The sequence below is a fragment of the Neophocaena asiaeorientalis genome, unplaced genomic scaffold, assembly GCF_003031525.2.
Source record: "Neophocaena asiaeorientalis asiaeorientalis breed wild unplaced genomic scaffold, Neophocaena_asiaeorientalis_V1.1 scaffold79, whole genome shotgun sequence".
NCBI lineage: Eukaryota > Metazoa > Chordata > Mammalia > Artiodactyla > Phocoenidae > Neophocaena > Neophocaena asiaeorientalis.
In genome coordinates this window covers 7,446,859-7,463,704 of record NW_020175402.1, presented here as the reverse complement: position 1 = coordinate 7,463,704, position 16,846 = coordinate 7,446,859, and the positions used below count along the sequence as shown (strand labels likewise).

General features: G+C 54.3%; 1 pseudogene; it reads right to left on the bottom strand.

The window, feature by feature from the left end:
- LOC112414400 (eukaryotic translation initiation factor 4E transporter-like) overlaps positions 1-16,195 on the bottom strand; it is a 69,909-nt pseudogene extending 53,714 nt beyond the window's left edge.
- Between the last annotated feature and the right edge of the window lie 651 nt (positions 16,196-16,846).

Here is a 16,846-nt window from a genome sequence, read left to right as displayed (position 1 = left end):
GACCCGTCCCTGAGGCTCCATTCCTAGGCTCAGCTTCCCTCTGGCTGGCTTCCCTCGCAGGCATCCCGTTCCTCCAGACTGACCTCACAATTCTAAATATCGGACTAGTTCGAATCCATTCCAAACCCAGTAGTTGATGTCCTTGGAGTTCATGCTGAAAGCCTTCCGTCCCCAAGCCCCCAACCCCAGCAGGGCTAGCCTCCACCTGATTGTAGGTCATGGGCAGTGTCACCCTGCTCCAGGCTCATGGGTCCTCCCTTGACTTCGCTGTCCTTGGAGCAATTTCCTCCATGCATCCCTGAGCTGATGTGAGCCTTCAGCAAGGCTGGTCCAGGAGGACCCAGTGCCCCTTCACTGCTGACACTCACCTCTACAACTACTCTGTAAATGGGACAGGTCATCCTTGAACACGAGCAGAGGGGCTGCAGCCTGAGTGAGGCAGTGCTGGTCAGCAAATCTGGTGGCTGGCAGGTACACTCAGAGGTGAGGGGAAAGCTGGCAATGGCAGCTCTCAGAGCCTCAGCCTCCTCGTCTCGAAAATGGGATCAATAACAGTGTGTTCCTCCAGAGGCTTTGGAGGATTCTAGAGACGATGCCCAATGTGAGCCTGGCCCAGGGTCCAACATGCAGTGGTTGGTTATGGCTCTTAGCAGCATGATCAGATGCCCCCAGGGCTGTTGGATTCCTGGCCGACCACTGTTCTCTGGAGTTTTCACACAGTTATGGCCTGTCCACACCCAGGACCAGAGGCAGCATCAGGACCAGCATTAGAGAGAAAATGGATTTGACTGGAGCACACGCCCCCTCTGCTGTGTCTACCCTGCCCCCACTCAACTTGCCGCTACCAGGGCTTCCAGAACATGCCCCTGGGCTCTGACCATAGTCCAGTTACATAGTCCCGGTCCAGGGAGGCTTGGTGTCTGGGACCAGAGGACGGGTGAGTAGAGGCCTATCTGCCTGAGGAAGGACTTCATGGGACAGGATGTCTTCCCCTCAGGGTCCCCATCAAAGTCCTTGTGGGTTCACGAGGTGACATTCCTTCCGCTCCCTGGGCCTCCCTAGCAGAGCACAGCGTCAGGGTTCGCACGCCTTCCCCAGCTCTGGCCGCCCTGTGAGGGGTGATGACGATGCCCAGTTACAGACCAGGACACTGTCCCCAAAGGGGCCTGGGAGATGTCAGCAGCCTTTTGACATGGTGTCAAATACAATGCAGTCCCCACGGACCCCCAGGGGACCCTCAACATCCAAAGGAGTGGGGGGCCTTGTGGGGGACCTCAGGCTGCAGGGGAGGCTGGGAAAGGGGAAAAGGAGAAGGTCAGTGGGCAGTGGTCAGTGGGAGGAAGCACAGGGGCCTGAAGGGCACAGCCGGCTTGTGGGCGGGGCCAGACTGGCTCTTGGGAGGGGCCAGTACCACTTGTGTCGGTGAGGGGCAGCCTGGGACAGAGAACTAACTGTTTTAGAAACAGGAAATGGGATCAGAGCATCCTTTCAGGCTCACTGATGGGGCTGCTCTGAGTTGGGAACCCAGGACCTCCCTCTGCAGAGAAGCACCCCCAGCTCTCCCCGCTTCAGGGACCTCTGCACCCTTGTCCTCTCTGCCCAGGGTCTCCCCTCCACTTCCTGCTCTGCAGCTGTGAGCACAGCTGTGCTTCCTCACCTGTGCACTTACCTGCTTCCGTCTCCCCTGTTCGATCGTGACCCCCAGGTGACAAGGCAGGGATGGGGCTGCCTTGGTCACAGATGTGTCCCAGGTGCAGGGCGGGCACACAGTGGGCCTTGGTATGTGTGGTGAATGAATGGGGACAGGAGTGACTTAATTCAACTTTGGGATAGTGATGAAGGAGATGGGGTCTCTCAGGGTTTCCGAGGGCTTTTCTGGGTTAGGAAACCCCAGGGAGGAGGGGGTTCTGTGGCTCAGACCATGAGAGCTCTGAGGTTCCTGGCCTGGTCAGCAGCAACAAGGCTGTTGCATTCTCCTCTTCTCCCTCTACCTTGATGGCCTCTGGCTGTGGCCTCACACCTTGTCTTGCTCTGCCCCTCTGGGGAATGGGGCAGATCATCTTATGAGGGCACTAATCCCATTCAAGAGGGCTCCACCCTCATGACTTAATTACCTCTCAACAGCCTCATCTCTAAATATCATCACATTGGGGATTAGATTTCAACATATAAATTTTGGGAGGACACAAACATTCAGTCCATAGCAATGACCATCTTCATTGCACAGATGAGAAGCTCAGAGAGGTGCAGGTACTTGCCCTCTGTCTCTGGAGAGACAAAGCTCCTGTTTGCGAGTATGAGATGCCTGCCATTTCCTAGCATTATTTATTGGTTGAGATGTTCTTGAGCCCCCTCATTTGGTGTAACATATTTGATTTGAAGCTTGGAAGGACACCATGCAGGGCCTGGAGTTGGGCTGCCTTGAGAGGAAGCTGCTCTGCTTTCTCTTGTGACATCCCTTCTCAGAACCCCCAGACACTCCCTTCTTCTTCTCATCCATAATCATTCACTGAGCCCCTGCTGTAGACACTGGGCTGGGGCAGCTGGTGTCAGGCAGTGGAGGAGCCATCTGTGGCTAGGGACAGCGGTGATCCATCATGGCTCCTCAAGGCCTGGCTTAGAGGGAGTGGGCTGCAGTGAAGAAGGAGGAGGGGACAAAAGAGGCCTCCAAAAGTGGAGGTGGAAACAGAATCCATCACAGACACTCCCACTGGGCTGCCTGTGATGTGGGATCACAGCCAAGCTTATCTCCTCATCCATCTCCAGTGATCAGCTCCGTAATACTTACCTCGAACATTCACTGGAGAGTGGGTGTGGGTTCTAGACCCTCTGACCTGCAGTGTGACCCTATGCAAGTGCTGCCCCTTGCGGGGGCATCTTGATTTCTCCATCTTGACAGTGAGGAAGTTGGGGCAGCTCAGGGGTTCCTAATCTTGGTTGTGCATTAGAATGTCCCAGGGTGGTATGGAGCTTTAAAAAATACAGATACCTGGACCTCTTGCCCAGAGACTCAGACTCTGTCAGCCTGAGGCTATGTGATAGCCTGGCTATAAGCCAAGACTATGGAGTCAGACAGTACTGGACTTGAATCTTAAGTCTGCCTCTCACTTGCTGTGTGACTGTGGGCAAGTATCTGCACCTCTCTGAGCTTCTCATCTGTACAATGAGCATGGTCATCATTATGGACTGAATGATTGTGTATTTCCAAAATTTATATGTGGAAATCTAATCTCCAATGTGATGATATTTGGAGGTGGGGTCATTGGGAAGTAATTAGGTCATGAGGGTGGAGCCCTCATGAATGGGATTAGTGCCCTCATAAGACCAGAGAGCTAGCTCACTCTCTCTTCTCCATGTGAGAATACAATAAGGAGGCTGTCTGCAACCCAGAAGAGGGCTCTCAGCAGAACATGACCATGATGGCACTCTGATCTTGGACTTGCAGCCTCCGGAACTGTGAGAAATAGATGTCTGTTGTTTGTAAGCCACCCAGTCTATCGTACTTTGTTATAGCAGCCTGAACGGACTAAGAGAGTCATGGGACCTGGTACACAGGTTGTGTGAGGAGGTACTGGGGCAGTGAGTCCAAAATGCTCACCCAGAGCTGGGCATACAGTGGATCTCTGGTCATGTGACTCAGCTGAGCCTCAAGTCCTGTCTCCCTGCCCAGCCCTCCCACTCGCTCTTCCTGCAATGTCTCCTGCCCTGGGGCCTGCAGTGGCTCTGCCTGTTCTTCCCTCTTGATCAATCTCCCCTTTTTCTTCTCCCACTTAACAAACAGCTTCACTTAGAAAGCCATCTGGGAGTATGGATGACACAAGGCACATTTTGCAGAATACGTTTTTAGAGAGAAGAGCTGAGAAAATAAAGGCACAGCGCACATTTCCAATCTTATTGGGCCCCATGCTCTGACCTCTGGAGTAAAATTGGATTTCTGTGTTGTGCACCCTCTGCTCTGGATCCCCTCCACCCCTGCAACCACATGGCCTTCCCAACATTCTGGGCTCCATCTTCATTTGTCTTTGAGAGGTCCTGTTCCCAATGTCTCCTACTGATTCCCTCCCTCAGGAAAAATTCCCTTCTCTTTCATGGAGGTGGGGGAGGGGCTGCAGCTGGGGCTTCCCTAACCCAAGACTCCCCGCTCCTGTGTGAGCACTGACCCACCTCGGGTAGCTGCTCTCTCTCCCTACAAGAGTCCCAGGTGAAGGTTGTCTTCTTCTGTGGCGTCTCCCAGTACAGATTTAAGACCAAACAGTGTGTGCCCTGTGAAGGAGAGACGTGTCCACAGTTGGGAATGATGGGTGGATCTGGGGAGGGGTAATGAGCTCCCTGTCACTGGAGGTGTACACAGAGGATGGATGAGCACTCAGCAGAAAAGCCTCACAGGAGGCAAACTAACATAGAGACTGGGGCATGGGCTTTAGAAGCCAAGAGATCTGGGCTGAGTCCTGGTCATGTTGATTGCAAGGTGTCTGACCTTCAGCAATGACTTATACTCACCAAGCCTGGGTTTCTTCATCTGGAAAATCAGGCAAAACAAGTTTCCACTTCCCAGGGTTGTTATGGAGACAAAAGTACGTAATGTGTGCAAAGCACTGAACACGGAGTGTGGATTATCATTACCAGGAGGGGGAACTGGCCAGGATTTTGACACTCAAGCAACTTATGATTCAAAATTTCTGTGATTCAAAAAACCTAAATCTCTGAGATTCTATAATTCAGCTGCCCTAAGATGATAAGACTCGTAAGATCCTAAGGCTTCAAGACAGTGTGGTGGTGTTATTCTTCCCATCTAATGCTCGTAGGAACCTGAGGCTTTGTGATTCCAGATTCACTCTCCATTCCCCAGCACTGGAGCCTGTCTCAGCCCCTGCAGGTGGTCTGAGATCTGAGACATCTCCTTGGCCCTCTTCCCTCCCTCCTTCTTCCCTCTTCCAGTCTTGCATCTTGATTCCCACCAGCCCTACTACTTCTCTTCCATCCCCTTTGCCCAAATCCAGCACCTTTACCCCAGATTCACCAGGTCCCTCTGCTCCAGTCCCATGTCCTGCGTTTCCCACCTCCACACCTGTTCCCCCCTCACCGCCCCATCTCCCCATCCCCACCCTACCTTCCAGGCCAAGTTTGAAAGTTGAACTTGGTGAGGCTCCCTCAACTCCCAGTGGAAATCAATGTTCTACTTCTCAGTGTTTCCAGAACAGTTGGTCTAAACCACGATCACCACAGTTATCTGTCTGACCTCTTACTACTGTGGGAAGGAGACTTCTTTCCTCACTCTATGTTAGACTCACCTCTGAGGCCCCTCCGAGAGCTCTCCACAATCTCCCAGAGCTCCTTTTACCTCTCTGACCCTCTTCTGTCTCTCCTCGTTCTTACACACTGGTACCTGCTCTGGAATGAATTGTGCCCTCCACCCAATTCATATGTTGAAGCCCTCACCCCCAATGGGATGGTATTAGGAGTTGTGCCCTTTGGAAAGTGATTAGGTTTTGATGAGGTCATGAGGTGGAGGCCCCATGATGGGATTGATGTCTTTATAAGAAGACACCAGAGAGCTAGCTTGCTTTCTGTCCTCCAAGTGAGGACACAGTGAGAAGTCACTGTCTGCAGCCCAGAAGAGGGCTCTCACCAGAACCCTGCCATGCTGGCACCCAGATCTCAGACTTCCAGCCTCCAGAACTGTGAGGAAATTCACTTCTGTTGTTTAAGCCCGTCCGCAGTCTGTGGCATTTTGTTCTGGCAGCCTGAGCTGAGGAAGACAGGTTTTAGTACTGAGAAGAGGTACTGCTGTAACAAATACCTAAAATTTTGGCAGCAGCTTTGGAACCGGGTAGTGCGGAGAGTTTAGAAGAGGGTTGAGGTGTGCACTAGAAATATGGATGTTAAGGGAGATTCTGGTGAGGTCTCAGGAGGAAAGAGGAACATGTTATTGGAAACTGGAGCGAAGGCAAAATGGCAAAGAACTTGGCTGAACTGTTGTTCTGGTGTTTTGTGGAAGACAGAAGTTGCAAGTGATGAAATCATGCATTCAGCTGAGGAGATTTCTAAGCAAAGTGTTGAAGGAGCAGCTTGGTTTCTCCTGATTGCTTCGAGTGAAATGAGAAAGGAAAGAGATGAATTGAAGAGGGAATTGTTCAGCCAAAAGGAGCCAGAACTTGAAGATTTGGAGAATTCTCAGCCTCTTCATATTGCAAAAAGAGAGAGAGAGAGAGAGAGAGAGAGAGAGAGAGAGAGAAACTTATTCTGCAGAGAACTCGTGGACTTGACCAGCCTTCTCTGCAGAAGCCTGGCATGGAGATGGGACCGCACTAGTGGAGACACTGCCAGCTGCAATAAAGGGGACAGAGAAGGTGAGAAGAGATGAAGGAAGGCCGTCAGATCTCTTCAGTTCTATGGGACTGGCCATAGATAGTGCAGCTGTGAACATGCACTATCTTTCAAGGACCCCAAAGGCAGTTAGGGCTGCCACTCCTAGTACAGCCAGAGTGCACAGGCTCAGGAGGCAAGGTTGCTTCCACCTGGGCTTGAAAGGGTGGGATGGGGCCCTCACAAAGAGCTTACTGCCTGGTGCCCTGTCCAACAAAGGGATCGGGCTGCCCTGCTGAGCCGTGGGGGTGATGCTGCCACCCCAATGGATATGGAGGGCAGAGCGCTGAACCAGAAAGGATTCTTCTAGAGCCTTAAGAGCTCATGAAATCTGCCTTGCTAGGTTTTGGACTCCTTGGGACCTGCCTCCCTTTCCTTCTTTCCTATTTCTGCCCAGTGGAATGGGAATGTCTAGCCTGTGCCTGTCTCATCACTGTATTTCAGATGCACTTATCTCTTCTCACAGGTTCACAGCTGGAGAGGAATGTTGCCTCAAGATGAATCATACCTCGAGTCTCATCCATATGTGATTTAGGTGATATTTAGAGAAGACTTTGGACTTCAGACTTTAGAGTTGATGCTGGAAGGAGTTAAGAGTTTGGAGGCTGTTGGGATGGAATGAATGTAGTTTACATTCAAGAAGGACATGAATTTGGGGGCCAGCGGTGGAACGCTTTGGATTGAATTGTGCCGCACCCCCAATTTATATGGTGAATCCCTAACCTCCAATGTGATGGTATTTGGAGATGGGGCCTTTGGGAGGTAATTAGGGTTAGATGAGATCATGAGGGTGGGGCCTTTACGATGGGATCAGTGCCCTTTTAAGGGACACCAGAGAGCTCTCTCTCTCTCTCTGCATTATGACACAGCAAGTAGGCAGAGATCTGCAAGCCAGGAAGAGAGCTCTCAACAGAACCCCACCATGCTGGCATCCCAATCTCAGACTTCCCAGCCTCCAGAACTGAGAGCAAATTGCTTACTGCTGTTTAACATCCCCCAGCTGGTGGCATTTTGCTGTGGCAGCCTGAGCTAAGACAGTGCCTGGCTCCCCTCATGGCCCTCCTCTCTTCTCCTGCTCCCTGAGTGAGCTCAGCCAGGCCTGTGTATGGACTAACAGCCCCTGATCTCTATCTGCTGCCACCACCCCCGCAACAATAATTCGTATTGAGAGTCTCTGATGTACCACATGGCCTTGTGCTGGACACACGGTGTTGAGCTGGACAGGCTGTCCCACCTCCAGGACCTTCCTGTATGGGGTATCCTGTGGCCTCTGCCCCCTGCATGGCCCACAGCCTCCTGCCCCTTGACATGTTCAAAGTCTCATCCTTCCCCTTCCCCTCAAACCTGGTCCTCCCCATGGTTCCCATCTTGGTGTTGCCCCTGCAGCTCCCACTCACCCAAATCAGAAACAAAGGGTCATCCCTGACTCTCCTGACACCTCAGGGACCATCAGGTCCTGCCAAGTTGAACTCCTTTAACTTCTGGAGTCCCCTCCCCACATCCACCATCCCTGCCCCATCTCAGGTCCTGAGCATCTCCATCCGGCCAGACATCACTCCCCACCAGCCCCGCCTGGTCCCTCAGCCCCACCACGGCCCCTGCATTCCATCCTGTGACCCTGAGATGTGAGCAGGGGCGTCCTGCCTGGGGCCCCATGCTTTAGGGGCCCTGTTCCCACCTCCTCCAGCTGTGCCTCTCCCCTCAGGGACTAGGGGGACAAGGGACAAGCTCTGGTCCCCTAACCCCAGAACTCCCTCCCTGATTGACCCGAACCTGCTTCCAGGGCTCGTGTAGCCTCCTCTGGGGTCTGCCCCCGCGAGGGTGGCCCGCAGAGCCAGCACGCACCCCCTAAACCCCGAAGTGCAGCTGTGGGTGGGGAGGTGCAGACAGAGCCTGCGGGCTGGGGTGTGGCACACTGTGCATGAGACCGTGGAGTGGCCGAGCTGAGGGAGGGAAGGGAAGGCGCTGGTCCAGGCTGGGTCAGGGGTCAGGGGTCAGGGGCCAGCTGTCTCTGCTCCCTACATTCCTGGGCTCAGGAATTTAAGGAGGTAGAAGGAAAAACTTATTTGATTTGACAGTTCGTTAGTTGCTATATAACTTTTAGATATTTAGCCCACTGGTCTGGGGGCCTCACTGGTTCTTGTGCCCCAGGCTGCACATGTTGGGGGCGACCTGCACCCACACCCCGGCCACCAGACAGTGATCGTCCCAAACCCAGGACAGTCACGTTGATCCCTGCCCAGTGCTCTTTTAGCCCCCGCAGGCCTAGAGACGGCATCTTCCTCCAATGGCAGGCCCAGCCACGCGTGAAGAGGTCCCGTGAACTGGGACTGAGCCTTGTTGTGTCATGAAGACAAACAGGGCAGGTGCTCAGTGTCTACAGGGACATGTCCAGCCCGGAGCCTGCCTGCTGGGGGGAGGCAGGGTATGGCCGAGGCGCCAGAGGCTTGGCTAGGCTCAGGGACTGTGCCTGTTGGGAAGAAGCATCCTCAGGAGGTCAGTGCTGATGCCGGGGGACTGTGAGCCCTCTGCACCCTCAGGACCTCAGCTCTCCTGTCCAGAAAAGGAGCAGGTTGAGCCCAAGGCCTCCGGCGACCTTTACAAGCCCAAAGTCTGGGTGTCCGCCCCCCGCCTCCCCCACCCGCAGCCTCAGTTTACAGCCTTAGCAGCTGCGGTCTCTGACCCCAAAGGCTCAGGCTCACCCTTTGCTGTTCTCACCTCTGCTGGCAGGATCTAGAGGTCAATGAAGCTGTTCCAGGAGCCTGGGTTACTTGCCCCGGGGTTCTGAGGTGGGGAGGGGTCCCTTCTACCTGCACAGTGAGAATGGTGATGGAACCGAGGATTGAGACCCAGCCTGGGCTCAGTGGACCCAGCTTTGGAGGCTGGAGCCTGGCTGAGAGCCTCTGCCTCAGGGCCTGCCTTCCCCAGCTACCTGTTTCCATGGTGACCAGAGCCCTTTGGCTGGACCTGGGCCCCACCCCCATCCCTCCCCAGCCCACCCCACCCCTGCCCCTAGGGAGGGAATGTGCCTTTATTCTAGGTGAGCAGGTGGGAGGACATCACAGCTGGGCCTGCGTGGGTGTCACAGTCTGTGACATCCATGACCAGGTGATGAGGTGACCAGAATCCAGGAAACCTCCACCCCCATTTGGGTTTTTTTTGTTTGTTTTGTTTTGTTTATTTGCAGCGTGCGGGCCTCTCACTGCCGCAGCCTCCCGGACGCGCAGGCTCAGCGGCCACGGCCCACGGGCCCAGCCGCTCCGCAGCACGCGGAATCCTCCCGGACCGGGGCACGAACCCACGTCCCCTGCATCAGCAGGCGGACTCCCAACAACTGTGCCACCAGGGAAGCCCCCCCACTTGTTTTTGATACAAATCAGGGAGGCTTTAGGACAGGAAATCTGATGCTTCTGCTTCTTCTCAGCCTGTGAAGCTGAATGCACTGTCTTCTTCAGAGATGTCAGAGCAGGGGTCCCGGGCAGGACCCAGGTTTAAGTCTGTGCACTGGGGACCCGGAAGCTGGTGAGGTCGATGGGGCCTAGAAGGGAAACTCCCTGTGGGAGTCCTGGCACCTGGGGTGGCAGCTGGCAGAGGCCTGGTCCTCCCTGGGCTCAGCCCGCTTCCATTCTGAGCTGACCCTGCCCTGGTTGCTGCCCACTGGTTCCTACTGATCTCTCCAAGGGGGCAGTGGGTCCCTGACAGGGTCCCAGGTGCAGCTCAGGCTTTGGAGGCAGCAGACATCCAGGTTCCAGCCCCAGCCCTTGCACACGCCTCTTCCCTTCTTTCCAGCCTCAGTTTTCTCATCTGTAGAGTGCGGATGATGAGGCCAACTTAGCAGGGTGGTCATTAGGCCTCGGTGGGTACAGGATAATGAAGGACACAAGGACAGCATCATGAGGGACAGGACAGGCACAGTCAAGGCACAGGATCTGAGGCCAGACCCTGGGTCCCACCCTATCTCTACCTCTAAGTAGCTGAGGGACCTCTGCCACCTGGTGCTGTTACTGCCTGCTGTGTGACCTTGGGCAGGCCACTCTCCCTCTCTGTTCCCTTATCTGTGAACAGGATCAGTGGCCTCACCCATGTCCTGGGAGCTTGAAGACAACAGGCAGGTCGAGTGCTGGGCACTGATGTGACAGTGATGGAACAGGAGGGTGTGCTTTAGGGAGGTCGCAGGGTTAAATACACATTATGGAGGTGTCAGAAAATACCCCAGGGGGTGCAGCCTCCCTACTGCGCACCCCACCCCCAGTCTGAGAGCCAGACAGACACGAGGCTCCTGTCCTGGGCCTGAGCTAGGGGTCCTGACCTGCTCTCAGTTCTTTTTCAGAAAGACACTCCGCCCTTGGGCACCAAACCTGGGAGGCACGGTGCCTGCAATGACTAAGGAGGAGAGTCAGCGCATCTCAGGAACAGCTGCCACTGATGGGGCTCCCGCAACGCCCTGGGGCCCGTGCCAAGAGCTGCCAGCATCACCCTTGGCACTGTCAGCATCCCTGTGTGCATGTGAGGAGCCAGGGCTCAGAGAGGGCCAGCGCTTCTCTCCAAGATGCATAGGAAGGGCAGAGGCAGGAACCACATCACGTCTACCCCAAAGCTCAGCCCTTGAGGAAGAGACTGTGTGTGCTGCTCCCATCACCGTCCTGGGCTCAGCCCCATCCTACCCCATGCCCCCTACACTTGCCGATGTTGGCTTGGGCTCAGGATGTGGCCCCTCCTCTGGACTACTCATCTCCCCGTGGGTTGGTTCCCAGGCCAGCTGTCAGACGAATGATGGCAGGACATCTATATTAAGAGCTGTTGACACAGACACCTTTTAGCCTCAGAGAAGAGCTGCTCTGAAAGCTGAGGAAACACTTGATGGAAAATAAAAGAGACTGCAGCTTTGGGACCTGAAAAGTCCATGGCAAGGGCAGTTGGGCCTTGCACTTGGCAGGAAGATGGGGCACGGTGGGGGGAGGGAGCAGGGCCAGCCTTCCATAGACAGGGAGGGGGCTCTCCAGGCAGGTGGGATTTGGGAGCTGCCTGGGAGGTCCTTCCTGGCCCCAAATGCCTCAAAGGTGGCAGTGATCGGGCAGGGCCACCAGCGGGCTGTGGGATTCATACTCTCGGAGAAGCAGGCCTCTCCTGTTCCCACCTTTTACCCACACCCAGGGACTCTTCTAATGTCACTATGCCTCTGCAGAGATGTCCACAGCTCTGCCCTTCAGCGTGCCCTCCTCCCCTGCCTCCACTTGCCATCATTCGGTCAATGTCCTGCTCTATCACTAGGACCTGCTGCGTGAGCCTGGATGCCCAGAGGCCCACCCACCCGCCAGCACAGTCCGTCTCTAAACCCCTCTGACCCCTCCAGCCCACTCTGTTTTCTCAATCAGCCCCCAACATCAGCGACTGGGCATTTGCCCTTGGCGGCGCCCAGCTCCGTGCTCCCCACAGCTAAGCAGGCACCGAGACCCCCTGGGGTCTCCATGTTCCAGCCCCTCTGCTCCCTCCACTGCTGCTGCCCTGGTCCAGACCTGTCAACTCACGCTCCAGGGGTGGAACAGCCTCCTCTCTCCTTCTAGCCTCTAGTTTCCTTCAATGTGTACAGAAGATTATCCTGAATCAGACCTCATCACTTCCCTCCTTCAATGCCTTGGGTGATTCCTCTCTGCTCTGAGGACCATACCAATATTGCACCGATAATACCAATGCTCCTTGGCACGACTTCTAAGCCCATTCAGTCAATCATTTAACAGATACCTATTGAATCACTCTTATGGGCTGCATACCTCTGGGGATGCAGCAATGATAAAATAGTCACAGGTTGCTGCCCTCACGGTGCTCACATTTCTAGTAGACAGAGACAGACCAGAAACGGTTGGGATGTGCACAGTGTGTAACACAGGGATGGGTAGGAGCTAAGGAGAACAATAAAGTGGGTGGAGGGAGAAGTTATGGGGAAGGGCTCAGAGAGGCAGAGCTGGGCAGGGAGGCCTCAGTGAGAAGGTACGTTTGAATAGCAGCCGAAAAGGATATGAAGGAATGAGCCTTGTGGAGATCTGGGGATGAGCATTCAGGAACAACAAGTGCAAAGGCCCTGGGGTAAGTACAAACCTGGTGTGTTTGAGGACCAGTCTGGCGGGGCCTCTGTGATGGTTAACTTTGTATGTCAACTTGTCTGGGCTAAGGGATGCCCAGATAGCAGGTAAAATATTATTTCCAGGTGTCTGTGAGGGTGTCTCTGGAGGAGATTAGCATTTGAATGAGTAGACTGAGTAAAGAGCCCTCAGCAATGTGGATGGGCATCATCTAATAATCCATTGAGGGCTCAAATAGAATAGCAAGGCAGAGGAAGGGAAAATTCTGTCCCTGCTAGAGCTGGGACATCCATCAGTGCTGCTGGTTCTTGGACCTTCAGACACAGACTGGGACACCATCAGCCCCTAGTTTTCAGGCCCTTGGGTTTGGACTGGAACTATACCACCAGCTTTCCTGGGCCTCCAGCTTGCAGATGGCGGATCTTGGGACTTAGCTTCCATAATCGCATGAGGCAATTCCTCATAATAAATCTCTCTCTATCTCTCTCTATATCCTATTGGTTCTGTTTCTCTGAAGAACCCTGACTAATGCAACCCCTTTGTTCTGGCTCCCCTCCCACCACCATCCTCACCTTATAGCCACCTCCCACCACCACCAAAATGTGCTACTTTCTCACTCCTCTGTGACTTGTGCTGTTCCTTCTTCAGAGATGCTTTTCCATACACTCCCTCACACTCCACATTCTACAAGCGCTCCCTGAAGCTCCTCCACCCTCACCCACACAGGGCCACACCTTTCCCTATGTTTCCAAATTTCCCTCTATCAGGCAGGCCTTGGAATCTCCCAGTCATTGCCATTCCTCAAGTGTGCCAGGCACAGTCTCACCACAGGGCCTTTGCATGTGCTGTATACTCTCCCAGAAGCCTCAGACATTTTCATGACTCATGTCCTCACTTCCTTCAGGTCCTTACTCAGATGTCACCTCCTCAGAGGTTCCCCAGGCCCTCTGTCCCTTCTGTTGCTCTCTTTTCCTTCATAGCATATACCACAGCCTGGCAGAGGTGACAGACTTTCTCGCTGGTTTATCATCTGTCTCCCCAACGGACTGTGGCTCCAGTGCGGCGGTAATTTATTTTGTCTGTGATGTTCACAGCTGTATCTCCAGTGGCTAGAACAGTGCCTGCACACAGAGACTGATATATTTGGGGAATAAAAAATGGGTGAATGGAGGGTGTTGATCACATGGCGCTGTAAAAGCCTGTTTCTGCCCTGACCCTTCTCCCCCTGCCCAGCCACTCTGGGCTCAGCTGGAACAAGGCCCTGGCTCAGTTGCCTCTGTACCCCAGCACCAGCGCGGGGCCAAGCACACGATAACATCAGCAAGTGTTTCTGCTCAAGTGAGGGAGCTGATGGATAGATGGGCAGGGTGACACTGAGAGCCCAGGGTTTAAAAATAAACCAGCTCTCAGCTCTCCCATGTGTCATTTCTAACTTCCCATAAAAGCCCTTGGTAGAGCAGATATCAGTCACTCGAGGGGGATATTCAGGTTCAAGAAATAGAAAGCTTATAAATAAATACTTATCAATAAAAAAGCTTATAAACAAATCAAATGAACCCAATGGGCAGAGGCCCCTTCATGCCCTGGGAAGGCAGACACGGTGCAAGGAGAGAGGGATGGAGATTTGAGAGATTTGTGCTTCTGCTGAGCGGTACCTGGGGCAGCTGAGGGCAGGGACCTGGAAAGATCTAGGATTACGGCTGCAGGTGCCCCGGAGCAGGTGGCCCCCTCCACAAGAGCTCTGGGCCTCCACTTCACCTGCCGAGAGGGTGTGACAAAAACATGCCCTGGCCAATGCCCAGGCCTTGTCCTGCCACCGTGGGGGAAGGAGAATGAGAAGAAGCTTCCCCAAGACCTCCCTCCAGGGGTCCCCACCACTGCCTCCCCCGGGGCCTCTCGGGGCAGCCAGGGGCTGTTACTGCCATGCGGCTCTAGCCCTCAGCTAGGGGTGGTCGCGCTGGGGAGGGATGAGGATGGTCTCCTTCCTCCTTGGTCCCTTCTCCCCCATCCGCCCTCTCTCCCTGAAGGAGGGGCGTCTCCTGCAGGGCTCTCCCCTGTGATCCTCCGGACACCCAGTTGCCTCCCACCCCTTTCTCTGCGATGCAGCTGGGGCGCCGCACACACACCAGACGCCACACCAGCCTCACACAACAGCCTGCGCCTCGTCCACCTTCCTACTCAGGAAATGGCAGCTTCATCCCTCAGCTCCTCAGCCAGAAACCTGCGTGCACTCATGACAAATCCCTCACCTCCACACCCATCCCCCCCCAAGGTGGGGCGTTTCACCCTCCAAAACACCTCCTGGACCCGCGCCCTGCTCTCCATCCCTGCAGCCCTGCTTTGGTCCAGGTCACCATTGACTCCTGCCTGGACGACCCCCTTCACCTCTTCACTGGGCCCCCTGCTCCTGCTCCAACCTCCAGGGAGGAGCCAGGGAAGCTTCTTAAATCCCCAAACTGATCGGGCTCCTCCCTTACTTCAAACCCTTCAGGGCTGCTCGGGGAACCTTGAGTAATCCCAGCCCTGCCAGCCAAGGCCGTGAGCCCCGCAGGGTCTGGCTGCTCTCCTCCCCTTCTCGTGCTCCCTCCTCATCACACTCTACCCCAGTGCCCTTCCTTCATCCCTCTGACACTCTCCTTCCCACCCCAGGGCCTTTGCACATGCTGTTCCTTCTCCGTAGATCACTCTGCCCCCCACTTTTCAGGTAACCAGCAGGTCTCAACTTAAATGTCAGTCCCTAAGACAACCATCTGAGTTAGTCTCCCTCAAGATCCTCCCACATCCTGTACATGGCATGCTTGGCCCCATCCTGAGGTGCAGTTGTCTATGTGGCTTTTCCTTGGAGGGCCACAATCCCCTCCTGACAGTGAGCCCCAGGATTCAGGCACATTGCCTGGTGTGTTTGTCATCCCTGCACCAAACATGAGCTCCTGTCACATGGTAGGTTCTCAGCAAATGACCTGGATGAATAAATGGGAGCATAAGAATGGAAAGGACATAAGAGATAAGCAGCCTGTGTTCCTTAAAAGAACAGATAAAACTCAGAGTGCTGTTAAGTTTTGTATGGGGGGGGGTGTCTGTTTTTTATTTTATATTTTGTAACTCACACTGCTTAATCAGAACTGGTAATTACAACTCTTGTTTCTGGTTTTTCCCTCCTAGATTCAGGCCCCGAGGGCAGGAACCATTTCATATTTAAGCAGTATTAGTTCTGCGATGCTCTCAGGAGAGCCAGAGCGTGCCAGAGTGTGGAGTGTAATTCTCAGCGATGCTAATTAGATCAGGAAAGCAGCCTGGGCTCAGGGCAGGGCTGCTGGGGGTGGAGGGGACGGGTCTCCCTCTAACAAGCCAGAAAGGCCAACACTACCTGCTCTACTGTCCACTCACATTTCCCCAAGCCCTGGTCCCCAGGGGAGATGGAGCCATAGTCTTTCCTGGGACGCCTCTGCCAGACCTCCCCTGGAAGGAAGGACGGCAGCCAGCGCCCAGAACAAAGTGTGTTTCTGCCACCCTCCTCCCACGTCCATCTCAGGGGCTTCCTGGATCTTCTCCTAGGTGGCAGGTGGTGAGGGGCAGCGGGAGGGACTGTGGTGGGCAGGGTGAGGTGTTTCTAAATAGACAGTGTTCTCCTTTTTCCTGCTAAGGATGGGATAGGATGAACCCTCTTCTTCCAATCACATCTCTTCATTTCTACCAGTGTTCTCCACCTTTAGTCGCATCACCATCAGCATCAGCATCACCATCACCATCTTACCTACCAGGTCCCAGCTGGTACTGTGTATTAGGTAATTTGCATACATGATCAAAAACCCTGATGGAAAATTCCTGAGGCAGTATCACTGGACTCAGTTTGCAGATGAGAAAACCAAGGCTTACAAACACCAGGCCCTGGCGAAGCCCTCACAGCTGGTGACTGTGGGGAGAGTACTTAACAAGAGAGGGTAGTATACCCTAGTGGTTAGAACATGAGCCTTGGCAGCTAACAAATCTGGGTTTGAGTCTGGCTCTACTGTTTACTTCAGGTGCATTTTCTTAGCATCTCTGAGCATCGATTGCCTTCTCTGTCTCCTTTCCTTTGTGTCTCCCCAACAATGCCACCAGTTGGTGGTTAGATATTGTGCCCATTTGGCAGATGGAGAAACTGAGGATCGGGACAGGGAGAGCTTTGTCCACCTCTGTGCAGTTAGGACGCAGTGCTGGGACCTGGCTCAGGTCTGTCTGGCGACTTTCTCCCCTCTGTCATCCTGTCCATGCTGAACCAGCTCAGTCTTGAGGAGAACTTTTCCTCCCTGGGGTCCCTGGGACAGGAGGGTTTGCTCAGGAATAAGGCACACCCTTCATGTCAAGCTAGAGGGTCAGGTGGTCCACACATGTGACCCCGAGTTGTGTGCAGCTGAACC